The 18683-nt window shown below is 45.5% G+C and overlaps 1 protein-coding gene across 6 annotated transcripts in view; it reads right to left on the bottom strand.

Moving 5' to 3' along the window:
* Positions 1 to 11200, bottom strand: part of USP54 (ubiquitin specific peptidase 54) — a 163195-nt gene extending 151995 nt beyond the window's left edge. For 2 of the 6 annotated variants that reach the window (XM_056530672.1, XM_056530673.1), the window contains exon 1: positions 10582 to 11105. The gene's annotated coding sequence lies outside the window, so the exon portion shown is untranslated. Of the gene's footprint in view, positions 1 to 10581 lie in introns of all 6 variants that reach the window. The other 4 variants (XM_056530676.1, XM_056530671.1, XM_056530669.1 and 1 more) reach the window with 3 other exon arrangements.
* Positions 11201 to 18683: the final 7483 nt, after the last annotated feature.

The raw sequence follows: 18683 nt of genomic DNA, 5'->3' as shown, positions 1-18683 counted from the left end.
CAGTTTAGATTTAATGGTTTTCCAGAGGAAATTATAGTTGTGATAAAATACAAAAACAGAATCTATTTGCATGTTTTATATATTACACACACATATACATATACATATATATATACACACACACACACAATCCTGCTGCGCATATATATATATATATATATATATATATATATATATATATATATACACACACACACACACACACACATATTGTGAGAAGGTGAAAGGTATGGTGGTCGATGGACACTATGTGTCAAAGCTCCTGGCTTTGGTGAGGTAAGAGCCGATATTTTTCAGTGTCTGTACTGCGAGGCATTCTGACACGAAGTTGTAGTATGGCTTTAAGGCTATTCTGGGACGGCTCTTACCGGGAATGACCAAGTGCAGGGTGGGGGTCATTCCCCACAATCCAGGCCGGCTTTTGCTGACCTTAAAGTGAGGCTGTTTCACCAGCTGCGGGGGGGGGGGGGGGGGGGGGGGATTTGCCCATTTGCAGCTCACAGTGCATGTGGAAGCTGTGTCTGGAGTTCTTTCCTCTGGAAGCCCTAAGAGTGGAAGCTGCGAAACAGCCTTGCTGGAGGTTAGGAAAAGTCTTGCTGAGTGCCGCACGGCACGAACTCTGGTGTGAACAAACACCAAGGAAATTCAGGTGGACTTTGTGTTTTCCTTTTGGTCTGAGTTTAAAGACTGTTTTGTATGCTGAAGTGTGAATAAATCACTGGACTTCATAACGCTGTCTCCTTACCTCAATACATATATACATTTGTGTATTTGTGTGTAAAATTGCCGGCGCTGATAGCCAGGGGGAGAGAAGCGGCGCCGACAGCCAGGGGGAGAGAAGGGGCAGCGGCACCCATTGCCGGCACCGCTGCCCGTTGCCTCCCCCAGGCTGGGGGAGAGAAGCGGGCAGCGACGGCCTCTCTCCCCCTGCCTTTCCTGGGGGTGTATCGGGGTATACATTATAAATACGGTATAATTATATATATATATTATATATATATACGCATACATACACACACACATGTTCAATGCAACACTCCAGTTACACATCCACTATAGAAATTGATGGCTTCAGAGGGTATTACACAAATAATAGCCTGTATTGTGCAACACAGTACAGGCTATTATTTGTGTAATACCCTCTGAAGCCATCAATTTCTATAGTGGATGTGTATCATTATCACTTATTGGATATATATGCTCGCTATATCTGTATCATCTATTATGTCAATTTGACCATATCTTCAAAGACAGATCTCTGACTAAGACTGACACAGACTTCCTCTCTGAGACGCCTGCTAATTTCTGTCACCCTTTATCATACTATTGATTACTTTATTGTATATGTCTTATTAGGTACACCCATCTATATCATTTGTGTTATGTGGTTCTCTTATCCCTGATGAGTCCCCCCTTCATTAAGGAGGGCGAAACGCGTAGGTAAAAGAGACCTACCACAATTTTAAGATTGTATTGTACTACCCCCTTTATATTGTTCTTTTTCTATTTCCACACTTATATTAGGAGTAGAATTGATTAGGGACGTTAAGAATAGGGTTTCACCTGTACCCCTTTTTTCCTTATGCCCCCAATTTATGTGTGTACCCCTTATTATTATTTTTTTACTAATATCAGTAAAAGCTATGTTTTAACCTAACTCGAATGGTGTTTAAACTAAGTGGTGCTTGAAACTCAATTCTCATCACCAAGAGTTCTATATCGTTGTAAGGTTTTGGTACCTACTATCCATACCATAAGTTGTGTTTTTTTTTTAGCAAAAGTGCCAAGCCAGTTTTCCAGACATCCGGACGGACATGGGGGTGCCTCTTCCGTTCCACCTTTATCCTTGCTGGACGGTTCTCAGACTTCTCCACAGAGCCTATCCTCTAAAAGACCTGCTTATGATGCAGCTGCTTTGGATCAGTGGTTTTCCAAACTGTTGACTGCCTTTACTTCTTGTCAATCCATCATTGTGACGAAAGTTGATGAACTGTGGCAAGAATTTGTTATTTTGCGCCATGAGACCCAGAAGACATGTTAGCGCACTAAGGAAGTAGAGCGTAGAGTGTCTGCGGTGGAGGACACTTCATCTATTGCCGGACAGGGTGGACTCACTGCAGCGCCAGGTGACGGGAGTTCTGGGTCTGTTGGATGATATGGAGAATCGGCTGTGGCATAACAATATCCGCCTGGTGGGCCTTCCCGAAAAAGTGGAGTGGAAGGATCCAGTGCTCTTGAAATTTAGCTCAAAGAACTCCTTCCAGTGGACACTTTATCACCATACTTCTCAGTTGAATGAGCACACAGAGTCCCGGCCAGACCTCCTCCTCCCAGGGGTCCCACACGTCCTTTTCTGGCCAAGCTTCTCCATTTCAAAGATAGAGATGCTATTCTGTGAGCTGTCAGAGTTAAGGGAGAAGTTATTTATGAGGGGAGCAGAGCTTCTATCCGGACTTCAATGTGGAACTCCTCAAGCAAAGGGTGCGATTTACCTAGGTCCGGTCGAAGCTTTGTGCCAAAGGTTACCGCTATTCCATGCTCCATCCTGCTCACCTGCGAGTGGTAGATGGGACTTCGACTAAATTCTTCACTTCTCCACTGGACGCACTTCACTGGGTGGATGCAGCACCTCACGTCAGACCTCCGGACTGAATTGTCATGGACTGCCCTGCTCATAACTCTTCCCGCCAGAGTTAGATAGCGGCAGGGAGTTAGATTTTAGTTCCTTTTTTAGTTTGCGTAGCGTTGTGTGGACACCTCGCAGTAGTTGTATTTTTTGGGTATAGGTCTGCATAGTGTTAGGGGATAGCAGTTACTATATCCCGTTTAGTGTTAGACAGGGAATTAATGGGATTGTTCTGATTATGCTCTGTTGCTTTTGTTTTCCTGTTAAGTGTTCGTGCCCAGTTTGTCTTTTTGTGGTGTGTGGCCTTCCTTTGCTTCCTACTGTTCCTATATTTGGTTGTGTCCAGTGATGGGGACCTTAAAAGTTATTAGCTGGAATGTCTGGGGGCTTAACTCCATGTACAAGAGGGCCTTTTGTCTTTTTCCCCTGACCCCATTCTATTTATAGGAGATTTCAATGTCTATAAAGCTTTTGATTCAGTACTGTGGTCATACCTCTGGGAGGTCCTGGGCGTGATTGGGTTTGGCCCTAGGTTTTGTGCCTGGGTCCACTAGTTGTATGATTGCCCCAGGGCTCGTATTCGTACTAACTTAGATGTTTCTGCCTCCTTTCTCCTGGGTCGAGGGACAAGGCAGGGGTGTCTCCTATCTCCCGTCCTCTTTGCGCTGGCGATTGAGCCCTTGGCAGCGGCCAAACGTAGAGATCCCACAATCTGTGGCATTCCCAGGGGATCCATTGTGGAGAAGGTTTCTCCTTACACAGATGACACACAAGTATATTTAGCAGATACAGGGGGTTCTCTTGTTTCTCTGATTGACCTGCTAGATAGGTTTAGCTCTGTTTCCAGCGTGCGGGTAAATTGGGATAAAACCTCTCTCATGGTATTCTCATCTGATATTCCACTTCCCTCTTCTCTACCAGAGGGGGTTCAGGTGGTCTCCCGTTTTCGATTTTTTTTTTTTGGGGTAGCAGTTACTACATCTATGGCGGAATATATGTCCCTGAATTTGGACCCACTCCTGACTTCCACAGTAGATAGGTTGCATGCCTGGGCCTCTCTCCCTCGCTGGAAGGATAAATATTTTTTTTAATGATTTACCTAGCTAAATTCCTTTAGCTCTTCCATTTTCACTCCCGTGGTTCCCCCTAGGAAATATTTTAATAAACTGTGTGGTGCTCTGGGATCCCTCTATTGGCAGGGAAAGTCACCCAGACTGTCGGGCTCTCCTTCAGGCATGTTGGTTTAGCTGCTCCCGATGTCTATAACTATTTTCTTGTCTCTCAGTTGGTCTATGCAGCACGGTGGATTGACCTGGATCTGTCGAACTCGATGACTGCCTTGGCTGGAGCGCTTATGGGCTCCTAGGAAGCTCTTACTTACTATACAGGTACCATTCTCATTCCTCTTATCCTCTTCCCCTGCAAACTATAGCTAAAGTGTGGTCCGTGGTGTCGAACAAATTTCCGCAATGGTTGGCGTCTCCTAGGGCACCCTTGTGGGGAGAATGTTCATTTACCTCACCTACATGGGTTACAGGAGGCCAGTTTCTGGGTTTCTCATGTAGTCAAATTTGTAATTTGTTCCGAGAGGATCAGGTTTTCCTATCCTTTGTGGAAATGAAAGAACGTTAAGGTATCCCTGGAAATGCATTTTATAGGTATCTTCAGCTTAAGCATGTGGTTCAAGCGGAATTTGGCTCCCTGACGTTTACTCCTGTGTCTTCTGATGTTGAGATTCTCCTGGGCACCACGGATCTCACTAAACCCCTTACTCAGTCCTATGCTCTCCTTCAGACACTTGGGCCTAGCCCGTTCTCCAATGCTTATCATAAGTGGGTGGCTGATATTCCTGATCTGTCCATGTGCCAGTGGAAGGAAGTTGAGGGCTCATATTACTCCATGGTGGTGAGTAGTAGGGACATGTTGATTCAGTCTCTGTATGTTTTGAGGTTATATTATACCCCTGCTAAGCTGAAGCGTATAGGGGTTTCCCCGTCTGACTTATGTTTTCGCTGTTCGGTGGAGGTAGGTACCTTTCTGCATGCGATTTGGGAGTGTCCTGTTATAGCCTCTTTTTGGAGGGAGGTGATGGGGTTTTTGGCAGATAATCTAGATTTCCCCTTCCTATTACCCCGGTGGTGTGCTTGTTGGGAGCCCTCAATGAGGTGGTATCTGGTTCACAGACTTATATTGCTCCGTTTTTTGCTATTCTGTGCCCGTAAGGTGGTTGTGCTGATGTGGAAGTATATTTCCCCTCCCCCTTTGTCTTGCTGGCTGAATATGGTAACTAAATATGTCCCATTGTACCAAGCTCTGTATAAGAGTCGCAGGTGCTTGAAGAAATTTGACAACGTGTGGACTCCATGGCTTTTACTAGATGTGTCGGTAGCTCTATCTGGGGTGGTCCATTTACTTCTTTATGCTAGGATATTGGTTTTTGCGGGGGGGGGGGGGGTCGGTGTCATTGGGATGTGTGGTAGAGTGAATGTATGCTTGTCTTTTGGTGTGGGGCTTCTCTGGATGGTACTTGGGATGCTCCTTCCTTATGTGACTGATTGCCTTTATGTTATCTTAGTCCTGTCATAGTGATGGAGTTGACATATGGACGTACAGAAACACTGATTGTGTGGTGCACTTTATTGTGCTGTTTGTTTCTTTTATGCAAAAAAATTTAATAAATAAATACTTTAAAAAAAAAAAAAAAAAAAAGTGCTGTAAACACGGTCTACCATTATGTGAGAGATTAATTACCCAAGACAACCTTTTCTCTAAAATTGCCCACGGAATGAACAGAGCACACCACACATGCACAGCCAGTACTGTTCATCTTCTATGGGGCTGCCGAACACTGCCGGGTTCAGAAACCAAATAAGATATTCCTGCCCCTTTTGAGAATTGAGGGAGATAGAACCCCCAAAACATGTTAAAAACTGTATTACCAATAACTGCTCTGAAAGATCATGGTAAAAACACACGCGTTTTTTCAAAGGCTTTCTTAATCATGTTCTATTTTTACATCTTTTCATAGACCACATGAACTAACTATGTCAAAACATATTTTCTATTTGCCAATGCCAGATAAAATATTTCGTAGGCTGCCGCTTATAACAACGCAGCTGGGTTTTAATCCTATAGCTCTTATTTGTAACCGATCCAAAAGAAACATTCACAACTCATATCACATTTCTATTTGGATAGACTCCTACACACGATCTACACTGCGCACCTCCAAAACCTTGTTTATCAATAGGTGTCAACCACAGATGTATTTCAGTACTAGAAAACAACAGGTTCATCCATGGAAAGTTACTGAAACAAGAAATATGTTCAGATTATCTCTTTTCTATTAGATGTGGGCAAGGTGGGGAGCGGTAACAAAAACATTTCTCCTATATTTCAAAAATTACTACTGAGTAGATCTATGTTTGGCAATGACCATAATACTATTTGGTGGGAACTAGATGCAACAATTTCTTTGTATATGGATAGAAAGGTGATCGCTTCAGCACTGGAAGGACACGAATCCCCCAAAATTGAAACAATTTATCTCCAAGATAGAAGAAGCTGCACATGGGCAGCAAAACGTATTGCATTTTGGTCAATAAAGTCCGTTGTATCCTCCATACCTTGTCCTGGTCACTTAGTGCCGTGTGAGGCTGGGTCCACACTACGTTTTGTCCCATACGGGAGCGCATACGGCAGGGGGGAGCTAAAAGCTCGCGCTCCCGTATGTGACCGTATGCGCTCCCGTATGTCATTCATTTCAATGAGCCGACCGGAGTGAAACGTTCGGTCCGGTCGGCTCATTTTTGCGCCGTATGCGCTTTTACAACCGGACCTAAAACCGTGGTTGACCACAGTTTTAGGTCCGGTTGTAAAAGCGCATACGGCGCAAAAATGAGCCGACCGGACCGAACGTTTCACTCCGGTCGGCTCATTGAAATGAATGACATACGGGAGCGCATACGGTCACATACGGGAGCGCGAGCTTTTAGCTCCCCCCTGCCGTATGCGCTCCCGTATGTCATTCATTTCAATGAGCCGACCGGAGTGAAACGTTCGGTCCGGTCGGCTCATTTTTGCGCCGTATGCGCTTTTACAACCGGACCTAAAACCGTGGTTGACCACAGTTTTAGGTCCGGTTGTAAAAGCGCATACGGCGCAAAAATGAGCCGACCGGACCGAACGTTTCACTCCGGTCGGCTCATTGAAATGAATGACATACGGGAGCGCATACGGTCACATACGGGAGCGCGAGCTTTTAGCTCCCCCCTGCCGTATGCGCTCCCGTATGGGACAAAACGTAGTGTGGACCCAGCCTGAGCCAGATTCCTTTATTGAAGCCATTCTATTCTACTGCACTTGTGAGCTGAGACCTCTAGCCCAGATTTCTCACTAACCATGGGATAACATGAACTTTAAAGGGGTTCTCCGGTGCTTAGACACCTTATCCCCTATCCAAAGGATAGGAAATAAGATGCCTGATTGCGGGAGTCCGGCGCTGGGGACCCCCGGGATCTTGCACGCGGCACCCCATTTGTAATCAGTCCCCGGAGCGTGTTCGCTGCGGGTGTGATTACCAATGACCACTGGGCCGGCGGCGTGTGACAAACGGGGGGCCGCGTGCAAGATCCCGGGGGTCCCCAGCGGCGGGACTCCCGCGATCAGGCATCTTATCCCCTATCCTTTGGATAGGGGATAAGATGTCTAAGCACCGGAGTACCCCTTTAAAAGTCTTCATATTTTGGTGTTCTCCCTCCCATGGCTCTATATTTGTAAAATTACAACTTTCAGCATGCCAACAGCCTGCAAAGAGTCACAGGTTGGAGACGACTGATGTATCGTGGCATTTTTTTTTTTTTTTTTTTTTTTTTTTAATACAGCACATATCGCTGTAGTGACCGTACACTCAGTTCACTCTTTCCTCAGGTTAGTGAAAATATTTTAGTGAAGAAAAGAAAATATTTTTTCTTTGCTATACAATACTCTACAATGGTTTCCTGTTAAAATAAAAGTCATCTGTGTCTTCTGGATCTTTTTCATGTGTGTTTTAGCTGGAAGATAAATGTACCTTATTAGAACATATGGTAACTTTTCATGGTTGGAATCTACATTGTTCATCTGCTTCCAGGAACTTCTTACTATCATAACACAAACGTAAAAGACAGTAGGAAATCCCAGAGAGCAATGCTTTACTGCGGTCCACCACGTTGGGTGATCATCTGCAGTATGTGAAGACATCTGCTACAACATAAGCATTGACACACATAGACATGCACTGACATAAACGTCGAAAGCTAAACTAAACCCAAGTATCACCGCTGCCAAAACTGCCAAATGTTTTTCAGGATTATTACTAGGGATACAAGAGCGATGCACATTTTTGTGGATAAAGAACTGAAAGTCTACTAAAGATTAAAGCAAACTTCCCCCTAAAGTTAAAATAATATAACTATTCTGTATTTTCTTGAGTTGCCCTATTTACTACCTCTAAGGGTAAAATCCTGCAAGGGGTAATAGCTGTGAATTCTGGATTGGTTGGTGGAAAATCTGCACTGGATTTTACTACCTCCTCTACTTGCAATGCTTCTCTGGTATTCTGCTGTCTCAGCACTAGGGATCGACCGATATCGATTTTTTTTAGGGCCGACATCGATAATCTGTGACCTTTCAGGCCAATAGCTATTACCCCCGCACCCCCCCGGCCCGCAGAAGCGGCTGCAGATCAATGATTTAAAACGGGTGCTTTAAATCAATGAACTGCAGCGGCTTTTGGGGGGCCAGAGACCATTGCCGCCACCCGCTTCTCTCCCCCTGCCTGTCCTGTGGTCCTCCCTAGTCCAACCACCACCACCGCCACCCCATTGCCTCCCCCATCCCCGGTTTTATAATTACCTGTTCCCGGTGGCATCCTGAGCTGTCACTGTGCGCACTGACGGTGACGTCGCGTTGAGGACGTCACTCGTCATTGCGCAGCGTGCAGTACGCTGCAGGAGCCAGAAGTAGCGTGGACCCCGGGAACAGGTAATTATAAAACTGGAGATGGGGGGAGGCAATGGGGCAGCAGCAGCGGTCTCTGGCCGGGGAGGCGGGGCATTATCGGCATGGTAATTGCCGATAACGATAATGTCCAAAATCGTGAATATCGTCCGATAACATCAGCCAAACCGATAATTGGTCGATCCCTACTCAGCACACCCGAATGACTGGTCATCAAAGGAGACCGCTAGAGGGGTCACATGTGACAATCATCGCTGGAGACCAGCTGCACAGAGACTTAGAGGAGGGCAGAACGGAGTAGCAACGCCATGGGAGCGGCTTTTTTTATTTCAACAAGGAAGATTTACAATACAAAAGCCTCAAGTCGTCAAGATTTGTTGTAAATTTGCTTTTAAATTAAATTTGTAAAAGGATCAGGTTTGCAATAGAACAATCCAAAGCAAATGCAACCTGTGGGAACTTATCCTGGTGTTACCATAGTGTCACTTAGGTTTCCCAGAATCCTAAGCAGCAAATCTGCAAACACATGCAGTGATATATTGCAGCTATCACTTCCCCATCTAACTAGGCAACAGAGAATCTAGAAATATAGACATTCACATATACATCATATTGTTGCACAACCAGGCAGTTTTGTCATTCAAGGTCATTGGTAAGCTGCATGGGGCTATGAATGTGACTATATTGGCTAAGAATCAACTTTTCCAGACTCCCGAGCAGCAAATCTACTACGTTATGCTATGACACATCCCATATTGTTGCATAACCAGGCTGTTTTGCCATTCAGGGTCACTGAAAAGCTGGCTGTCCTGACCTGCAAATCTACTACATCATGCATTAATGCATTCCATACGGTCACATAACCAGGCAGTTTTGCTATTCAGGGTTATTGGCGAGCTGGGTGGCAGGTTTTATCGACGGCCGTACGTGCAAAACTACTAAATTATGCCTTGATACATTCCATACGGTCACATAACCAGGCAGTTTTGCTATTCAGGGTTATCAGGGAGCTGGGTGACAGGTTTTATCGATGGCCATATTGGCTATCACTCAACTTTTCCAAAGTCCTGACTAGAAAAACTACTGAATCGTGCACTGATACATCCCATACTGTTTCATAACCAGGCAGTTTTGCCATTCAGGGTTAAAGGGGAGCTGGGCGACAGGTTTTATCGCTGGCTAGATTTGCTATCACTCAGCTTTAACTGCAATTCTGACAAGTCCTGCAGTAATTTATCCTATACCAGTGTTTCCCAACCAGGGTGCCTCCAGCTGTTGTAAAACTACAACTCCCAGCATGCCCGGACAGCCGAAGGCTGTCCGGGCATGCTGGGAGTTGTAGTTTTGCAACAGCATGAGACACCCTGGTTGGGAAACACTGTCCTATACTTTTGCCTAAGCAGACTGTTTGCCATTTAGGGTTCTTGGGGAGCTGGGTGATGGTGTGTGCTGGAGCTGTCACTCATCTTTATTTCCAGGGCTTCTGATTGATGTTCAGGGAAAGGACAGTACAGAGCATGCCAGGATTCACCTCCAGCTAACACATGGCAGGGACCTGCACACTCTGCAGCTGCTGTGGCACTACAAGTCGCAGCAGGTTGCACAGGTATGGGCACATAGCGGGGCCTTCAGGGCCTGTACATAGCCAGCTGGCAGGGTTGCTCTCCCTCCATCAGTGCATGCTCCAGCAGATGCAGCCTCCCCAGCACCGCCTAGTAACATGTCTATATATATGTCAGTAAGTGACCAGCTCCATAGGCATCTCCATGGCCGGCTGCAGCCATGACTGCACCATGAGTGCCAGGTCAGTGGGTGCTAGGCCCGGCTGGCAGTGCCAGTGGTTGTCTCCTGTGCACAGCTGTGCAGGCCGGGGGTTCTTACATAAGAAGTTGTCAATACACACGGAGCGCTGCGTGTGTCACCTTCAGGAGGGACGGGCACAGGCGGCCACTCACCGTCAGCGCCCGCGGTCCGGAGCGGCTCCTCATCCTCCCATCTGGAAGAATAATGAGAATAAGAATGATAGCGCGGCTGCATGTAGGGCTCCGCTCTGCCTCGTCCGTCCCTTCCCTCTCTCCCGGCCGGGCAGCGCTCCTCACAGGGATGACATCATCCTCCACAGACGTGCACCTGATTGTCAGGATGCGGCCCCTCCTCCCACACACAGGTCATTGTGCTTCTTAAAGGGACAGCGGCTCCTAAGTGACTGGGCAGCGTCTTCCTCTGTCGCAGCTCGTGGGGACAGTGTGGCTGGCAGCGTCTTCCTCTGTCGCAGCTCGTGGGGACAGTGTGGCTGGCAGCGTCTTCCTCTGTCGCAGCTCGTGGGGACAGTGTGGCTGGCAGCGTCTTCCTCTGTCGCAGCTCGTGGGGACAGTGTGGCTGGCAGCGTCTTCCTCTGTCGCAGCTCGTGGGGACAGTGTGGCTGGCAGCGCTGAGCGCGCTCTCTCATTCGTCCACTCCCCTATTCGGTTCCTTTTTGACTCGCGCATTATATTTTGCTGGTTTCTGCATGAAGAGAACTTATAATAATCACTTCTATTGAAATCAAGAGCCCTGAGGTAAATACAGACAAAGGCAGAAATAGGCATCAAAGTAGGCATCAGTATTGTAATAATAAAGGTTTATTGACGTTGGGCACCTGATACACCAGTGTTTCCCAACCAGGGTGCCTCCAGCTGTTGCAAAACTACAACTCCGGGCATGATGGGAGTTGTAGTTTTGCAACAGCTGGAGGCACCCTGGTTTGGAAACACTGGGGAAGATTTATCAAAACCTGTCCAGAGGAAAAGTTGCTGAGTTGCCCATAGCAACCAATCAGATCGCTTCTTTCATTTTTCAGAGGCCTTTTCAAAAATAAAAGAAGCGATCTGATTGGTTGCTATAGGCAACTCAGCAACTTTTCCTCTGGAAAGGTTTTGATAAATCTCCCCCACTGTGTTACACACTGCCAACACAGAGAGATGTTGCACAGCCTGGACCAAAGTGGTTCTGGTTAACCCCTTAAGGACCTAGTCAATTTTCAGTGTAGGACCCGGCCATTTTTAGCACATCTGACCACTGACCACATTTAACCCCTTAAGGACTGACCCCTTTTTGCACCACTGACCACATTTAACTCCTTAAGGACTGAGCCCTTTTTCACCTTAAGGACGCAGCCCTTTTTGCACATCTGACCACTATCACTTTAAAGGGGTTGTGCGCTGCCCTGACTTTTGGAGCTCCGCTCACAGCGTCCGGAAGTTCATTACTCCGAACGCTGTGTGCGGGCTTCCGTGTTCGCGGCCGCCGGGCGTGACGTCTCACCCGGCCCCTCGTGACGTCTCTCCCGCCACCTCAATGAAAGTTCACGCCCCCTTACCATAGACTTTGGTAGAGGGGGCGGGCATGACGTCCCGATGGGGGCGGGCGAGACGTCAGGAGGGGCGAAGACGGAAGCCCGCACACAGCGTTCGGAGTAATGAACTTCTGGACGCTGTGAGTGGAGCTTCGAAAGTCAGGGCAGCGCACAACCCCTTTAAGCATTAATAACTCTGGGATGCTTTTACCGATTATTCTGATTCTGACAGTTTTTTCGTGAAATATTCTACTTTATGGTAGTGGTAAATTTTCGTTGTTACTTGCATCATTTCTTGGTGAAAAATTCCAAAATTCGATGAAAAAATTTAAAATTTTGTATTTTTCTAACTTTGAAGCTCTCTGCTTGTAAAGAAAATAGACATACCAAATGAATTATATATTGATTCACATATATAATATGTCTACTTTATGTTTGCATCATAAAGTTGACATGGTTTTTACTTTTGGAAGACATCAGAGGGCTTCAAAGTATAGCAGCAATTTTCCAATTTTTCAAAAAAAAAATCAAAATCTGATGTTTTCAGGGACCAGTTCAGATTTGAAGTGGATTTGAAGGGCCTTCATATTAGAAATACCCCATAAATGACCCCATTATAAAAACTGCACCCCTCAAAGTAAAATGACATTCAGTAAGTGTGTTAACACTTTAGGTGCTTCACAGGAATTGCAGCAAAGTGAAGGAGAAAATTCAAAATCTTCATCTTTTACACTCGCATGTTCTTGTAGACCCAGTTTTTTTAATTCTTGCAAGGGGTAATAGGAGAAAAAGTCCTCCAAAATTTGTAACGCAATGTCTCTTGAGTAAGTAAATACCTAATATGTGTATGTCAAGTGTTCGGCAGGCGCAGGGAAGGAACAACAATGGGATTTTGGAGAGTGAATTTTGAGGAAATGGTTTTTTGGGGGGCATGTCACATTTAGGAAGCCCCTATGGTGCCAGAACAGCAGAACCCCCCCCCCCCCCCACATGGCATACAATTTTGGAAACTACACCCCTCAAGGCACGTAACAAGGGGTCGAGTGAGATGTTTGACGACTTTTCGTTAAAGTCAGATGTGTAAATGGAAAAAAAAAAATTCACAAAAGTGCAGTTTTTATTCCCAAATTTACAATGTTTACAAACGGTAATGGGAGAAAATGCCCCCCCAAATCTCTAACCCCATCTCTTCTAAGTATGGAAACACCCCATGTTAGGACGTAAAATGCTCTGCGGGCGAACTACAATGGTGAGAATAGAAGGAGTCACATTTGGCTTTTGGAAAGCAAATTTAGCTGAAATGGTTTTTGGGGGGCATGTCACATTTAGGAAGCCCCTATATTGCCAGCACAGCAAAAAAAAGAAAAACACATGGCATACTATTTTGGAAACTGCACCCCCCAAGGAAAATAACACGGGGTACAGTGAGCCTTAACACCTCACAGGTGTTTTACGACTTTTTGTTAAAGTTGGATGTGTAATTGAAAAAAGATGCTGTTTTTTTCCCCCAAAATTTTACATTTTTACAAGGGGTAATAGGAGAAAATGACCCCCAAAATTTGTAACCCCATTTCTTCTGAGTATGGAAATACCCCATGTGTGGACGTCAAGTGCTCTTCTGGTGCACTACAATGCTCAGAAGAGAAGGAGCGCCATTGAGTTTTGGAGAGTGAATTTGTTTGGAATGGAAGTCTGGGGCCATGTACGTTTTACAAAGCCCCCATAGTGCCAGCACAGTGGACCCCCCCACATGTGACCCCATTTTGGAATCTACACCCCTCACAGAATTTAATAAGGGGTGCAGTGAGCATTTACACCCCACTGGTGTTTGACAGATCTTTGGAACAGTAGGCTGTGCAAATGAAAAATTAAATTTTTCATTTTCACGGACCACTGTTCCAAAAATCTGTCAGACACCTGTGGGGTGTAAATGCTCACTGTGCCCTTATTACATTACATGAGGGGTGTAGTTTCCAAAATGGGGTCACATGTGGGGAGGTGGTCCATTGTTCTGGCACTATGGGGGCTTCGTAAACACATGTGGCCTTCAATTCCGGACAAATTTTCTCTTCAAAATCCCATTGGCGCTCCTTCTCTTCTGAGCATTGTAGTGCACCTGCAGAGAACTTTACATCCACATATAGGATATGTTCTTACTCAGAAGAAATGGGGTTACAAATTTTGGGGGGCTTTTTTCCTATTTTCCCTTGTGAAAATGAAAAATTTAGGGTAACACCAGCATTTTAGTGAAAATTTTTTTTTTTGTTTTTTCATTTTTCCATCAAACTTTGAAGAATTTTCATTAAACACCTGTGGGGTGTTAAGGCTCACTATACCCCTTGTTATGTTCTGTGAGGGGTGTAGTTTCCAAAATGGGGTAACATGTGGGTATTTCTTTTTTTGCGTTTATGTCAGAACCGCTGTAAAATCAGCCACCCCTGTGCAAATCATCAATTTAGGCCTCAAATGTACATAGTGCACTCTCACTCCTGAGCATTGTTGTGCACCCGCAGAGCATTTTACGCCCACATATGGGGTATTTCCGTACTCAGGAGAATTTGCGTTACAAATTTTGGGGGTCTTTTTTTCCTTTGACCTCTTTTGAAAATAAAAAGTATAGGGCAACACCAACATGTTAGTGTAAACATTTTTTATTTTTTTTACACTAACAGGCTGGTGTAGCCCCCAACTTTTCCTTTTCATAAGGGGTAAAAGGAGAAAAAGCCCCCCCAAAATTTGTAGTGCAATTTCTCCCAAGTACGGAAATACCCCATATGTGGCCCTAAACTGCGTTTTTATTGGGGGGGACAGTGTAGGGGGGTGTATATGTTATGTTTTACCCTTTATTATGTGGTAGTGTAGTGTAGTGTTTTTAGGGTACATTCGCACTGGCAGAGGTTTACAGTGAGTTTCCCGCTAGGAGCTTGCGCTGTGGTGAAAAATTTGCCGCAGCTCAAACTTAAAGCAGGAAACTTACTGTAAACTCACTCGTGTGAATGTACCCTGTACATTCACATGGGGGGGGGGGGGGGGGTGCAGACCTCCAGCTGTTTCAAAAACAAAATTTTTCAGCTTGTACTGACAGACCGTGCATGCTGGGAGTTGTACTTTTGCAAAAGCTGGAGGCACACTGGTTGGAAAACCTTCAGTTAGGTTCTGTTACCTAACTCAGTATTTTCCAACCAGTGTGCCTCCAGCTGTTGCAAAACAACAACTCCCAACATGTACTGATCGCGGAAGGGCATCCTGGGAGATATAGTTATGCAACAGCTGGAGGCACGCAACTACCACTCCCAGCATGCCAAGACAGCTGTTTGGGCATGCTGGTATTTGTAGTTTTGCAACGTCTGGAGGGCTACAGTTTAGAGACCACTGCACAGTGATCTCCAAACTGTGGCCCTCCAGATGTTGCAAAGCTACAAATCCCAGCTTACCCAGACAGCAAACTGCTGTGTGGGCATGCTAGGAGTTGTAGTTTTGCAAGATCTAGAGGGCCACAATTTAGAGATCACTGCACAGTGATCTCCAAACTGTGACCCTCCTGCTGTTGCAAAACTACAAATCCCACATGCCCACACAGCAAACAGCTGTCTGGGCATGCCGGGAGTTGTAGTTTTGCAACATCTGGAGGGCTACAGTTTAGAGACCACTGTATAGTGGTCTTAAACTGTAGCCCTCCAGATGTTGCTAGGCAACTCACAGGCTTCTGTAGGATCCAGGGAGCCGCATCACTGTCCTCTTCTTCCGCTGATGGGTAAGTGGATTTCGGTGCCGGTCCCCTTCGGTTTCCCCGTTCTGCCCGGCCTTTTGTGGGTGGGCTGAACGGGGAAACCGAAAGTTAACCCCCTCGCCCCCGATCTGCTATTGGTCGTCTCTTCTTGATGACCAAAGCAGGGATAGGAGGGGTGGACCCTCCTATCCTTTCAGGGGGTCACCGGGTCACCATAGACCCGTATGACCCGGAATTGCGGCAAATCGCCGGTGTGATGACCCCCCTTGAGCGGGGTGCCTGGTGATCAATATCAACAGTCACCCCGGTCTGGTCCCTGCCTGGTGTGCGGTGGGGACCGAAATTCCCAGGGGCATACAGGTACACCCTGGGTCCTTACCCAGGAAGCCAGGGCCTAAGGGGTTAAAAACTGCCATATAAACAGTTACTGAAAGTAGTAGTGCAGCTTTTATACATAAAAAGAAACAGACCAGGGGTTTTCAAATGAGACTGGAGCTAAATCTTTCTTTATTGGTATAAAAGCACAAGCAGCGCGTTTCAGGACCAAAACATTCCCCTCATCCAGCACTGCACACCTAGAATGTTCACACAGTCAGGTATTAGAGGGGTATTCCAGGAAAAAAACTTTTTTATATATATCAACTGGCCCCAGAAAGTTAAACAGATTTGCAAATTACTTCTATTAAATCTTAATCCTTCCAATAATTATCAGCTGCTGAAGTTGAGTTGTTCTGTTCTGTCTGGCAACAGAGCTCTCTGCTGACCTCTCTGCTTGTCTCGGGAACTGCAGTGAATCTGAGTAGAAGAGGTTTGCTATAGGGATTTGCTTCTACTCTGGACAATTCTCGAGACAGGTGTCATCAGAGAGCACTTAGACAGAAAAGAACAACTCAACTTCAGCAGCTCATAACTACTGAAAGAATTAAGATTTTTTTAATAGAAGTAATTTACAAATCTGTTTAACTTTCTGGAGCCAGTTGAGATATATATATATATATATATATATATACGGTTTTGGGTACGGGAAAAAAACTGACAAAACCGTACAGAATGCAAAACGGACAAAACCGGATGCATCTTTTGGCATACGGTTTTAAATGGAGAGTTAAGGCATATGGTCTTCAATACGGTTCCATACGGTTTTCAGTTCCCGTATACGAAAACATATACGGGAACTGTATTGCAAAAACGGCCTTAGTGAGGGTGGAACTAGCACTCCTCTGTGCTTTCTCCTGTCCTGACTATCAGACTCCTGTCTGAAAAAAGAGAGGGGGGGGGGTTACAGAGCAGCCCGCAGTGATTGGGTGAAGATACCCAGCACTGCACAGCAGACTCAGGGAGGAAGTGAATGCATGGTGAGTGAGGGTGGGCTCAATGCTTGCCTTCCTGAGCAGTGTATATCAGATCTAGTAAGCAGCTGATCAGAGGGATTTGAGAGCAAAATACAGAAGCTTGGTACGTAAAAAAGATATGTAAAGAACTCACATGACCTAGTAAGCAACATATATAAGCATTATTTGTTTTCTGTGATATGACAGGTACACTGCTACTGACTAAAGACAGTCCAAAATATACCAAATTTATTAAAGTGTATGTCTGATTATAAAAGTGCCACAATTCACTCCAAAGATCATTTCCATTGTGCTATGAAGTACCAGCTGTAATAAATGGGAGCCAAAGACTAAAGAAAACTTAGCAGCAGCTCCTGCTGATGTGTTGTCATCTCCTCCACCTCCAGTTTCTGCTGTGGAGTTTCTGGTAGAAACAGCTCAATTGTTAAATGTTGTAGTGAAACTGCCATGTGCTGTGCTATGGACTTATACTTACAATAGATAAAGACCAGACACTTTCCTTTTATTATGTCTGAAGACAGAGCAGTTCAAATGCAAAAAAATTATCGGCTTATCGGCAAGGTAATTGCCGATACCGATAATGCACAAAATCGTGATTATCGGCCATACCAATACCATACCAATGACAGAGCCTTGAGGTGGCAGCAGCAGCATGAGGGTCATGCCAACTGAGGGTTGAGTCTGAGGAACCCACCGCCTGTTAACTGGGGTTTAACTGGGATTAGGGCCTAACGGCGTGGCAGATCCAGACACGGTACGCATCAAACTGATCAGCGTCCCCCGCACTACCAGCCAGTACCGCTGGTTAGTGCGGGGGGGAGAAAGATGACAGTTTTCCTTTAAGAAGTCTCACCAGAATTTCATTTTTATAAGCAAAATACTTATTTTTAGATATTTCTCCATATTTCTCCAAGAGCTTTCTCCAGGGCACTTGCTTAAAGTGTCTATAACTATTTTATATATTTGTTTGTTAGGAGTCACAATATATGATTGTGTTGTTTTGTAATTGTTATTTATATTTGAAAGATTTTGTGATTTAAATAATTATGTGTTTGCTGTCTTGTATTAGAAAACTGAATTGACACTTTTCAAATCTTAAAGAGGTACTCCGGCGCTAAGACATCTCATCCCCTATCCAAAGGATAGGGGATAATATGCCTGATCGTGGGGGTCCCGCCGCTGGGGACCCCCATGATCTTGCACGCAGCACCCCGTTAGAATCAGTCCCCGGAGCATGCTCGCTCTGGGTCTGATTACTGGCTCCGCCCCCTCAATGCAAACATGGAGCGAGCACGCTCCGGGAACTGATTCTAACGGGGTGCTGCGCGCAAGATCACAGGGGTCCCCAGTGGCGGGACCCCCGCGGTCAGGCATCTTATCATTTGGATACGGGATAAGATGTCTTAGCGCCGGAATACCCCTTTAAGTGAAAAAATGAAGTCAGCACCCTTTTCATCTATTGAGAAGCGATTAAAAAGTGAAATCGTTAATTTAAGAAAACCTGCCCATTGAAAAAGTTTTGGGGTTTGTTGTTCCCCAACAAAGTGGGGGAAAAAATACATGTTTCTGCTCAACACCAGCAGTACACAACAGTGCGGCAGCACACAGTCGCTGTGTAATAAACCCAAAATTGCACTCTCT

This window comes from Hyla sarda, chromosome 7 (genome assembly GCF_029499605.1).
Source record: "Hyla sarda isolate aHylSar1 chromosome 7, aHylSar1.hap1, whole genome shotgun sequence".
Taxonomy (NCBI): domain Eukaryota; kingdom Metazoa; phylum Chordata; class Amphibia; order Anura; family Hylidae; genus Hyla; species Hyla sarda.
This window is presented reverse-complemented; position numbering and strand designations above follow the sequence as displayed.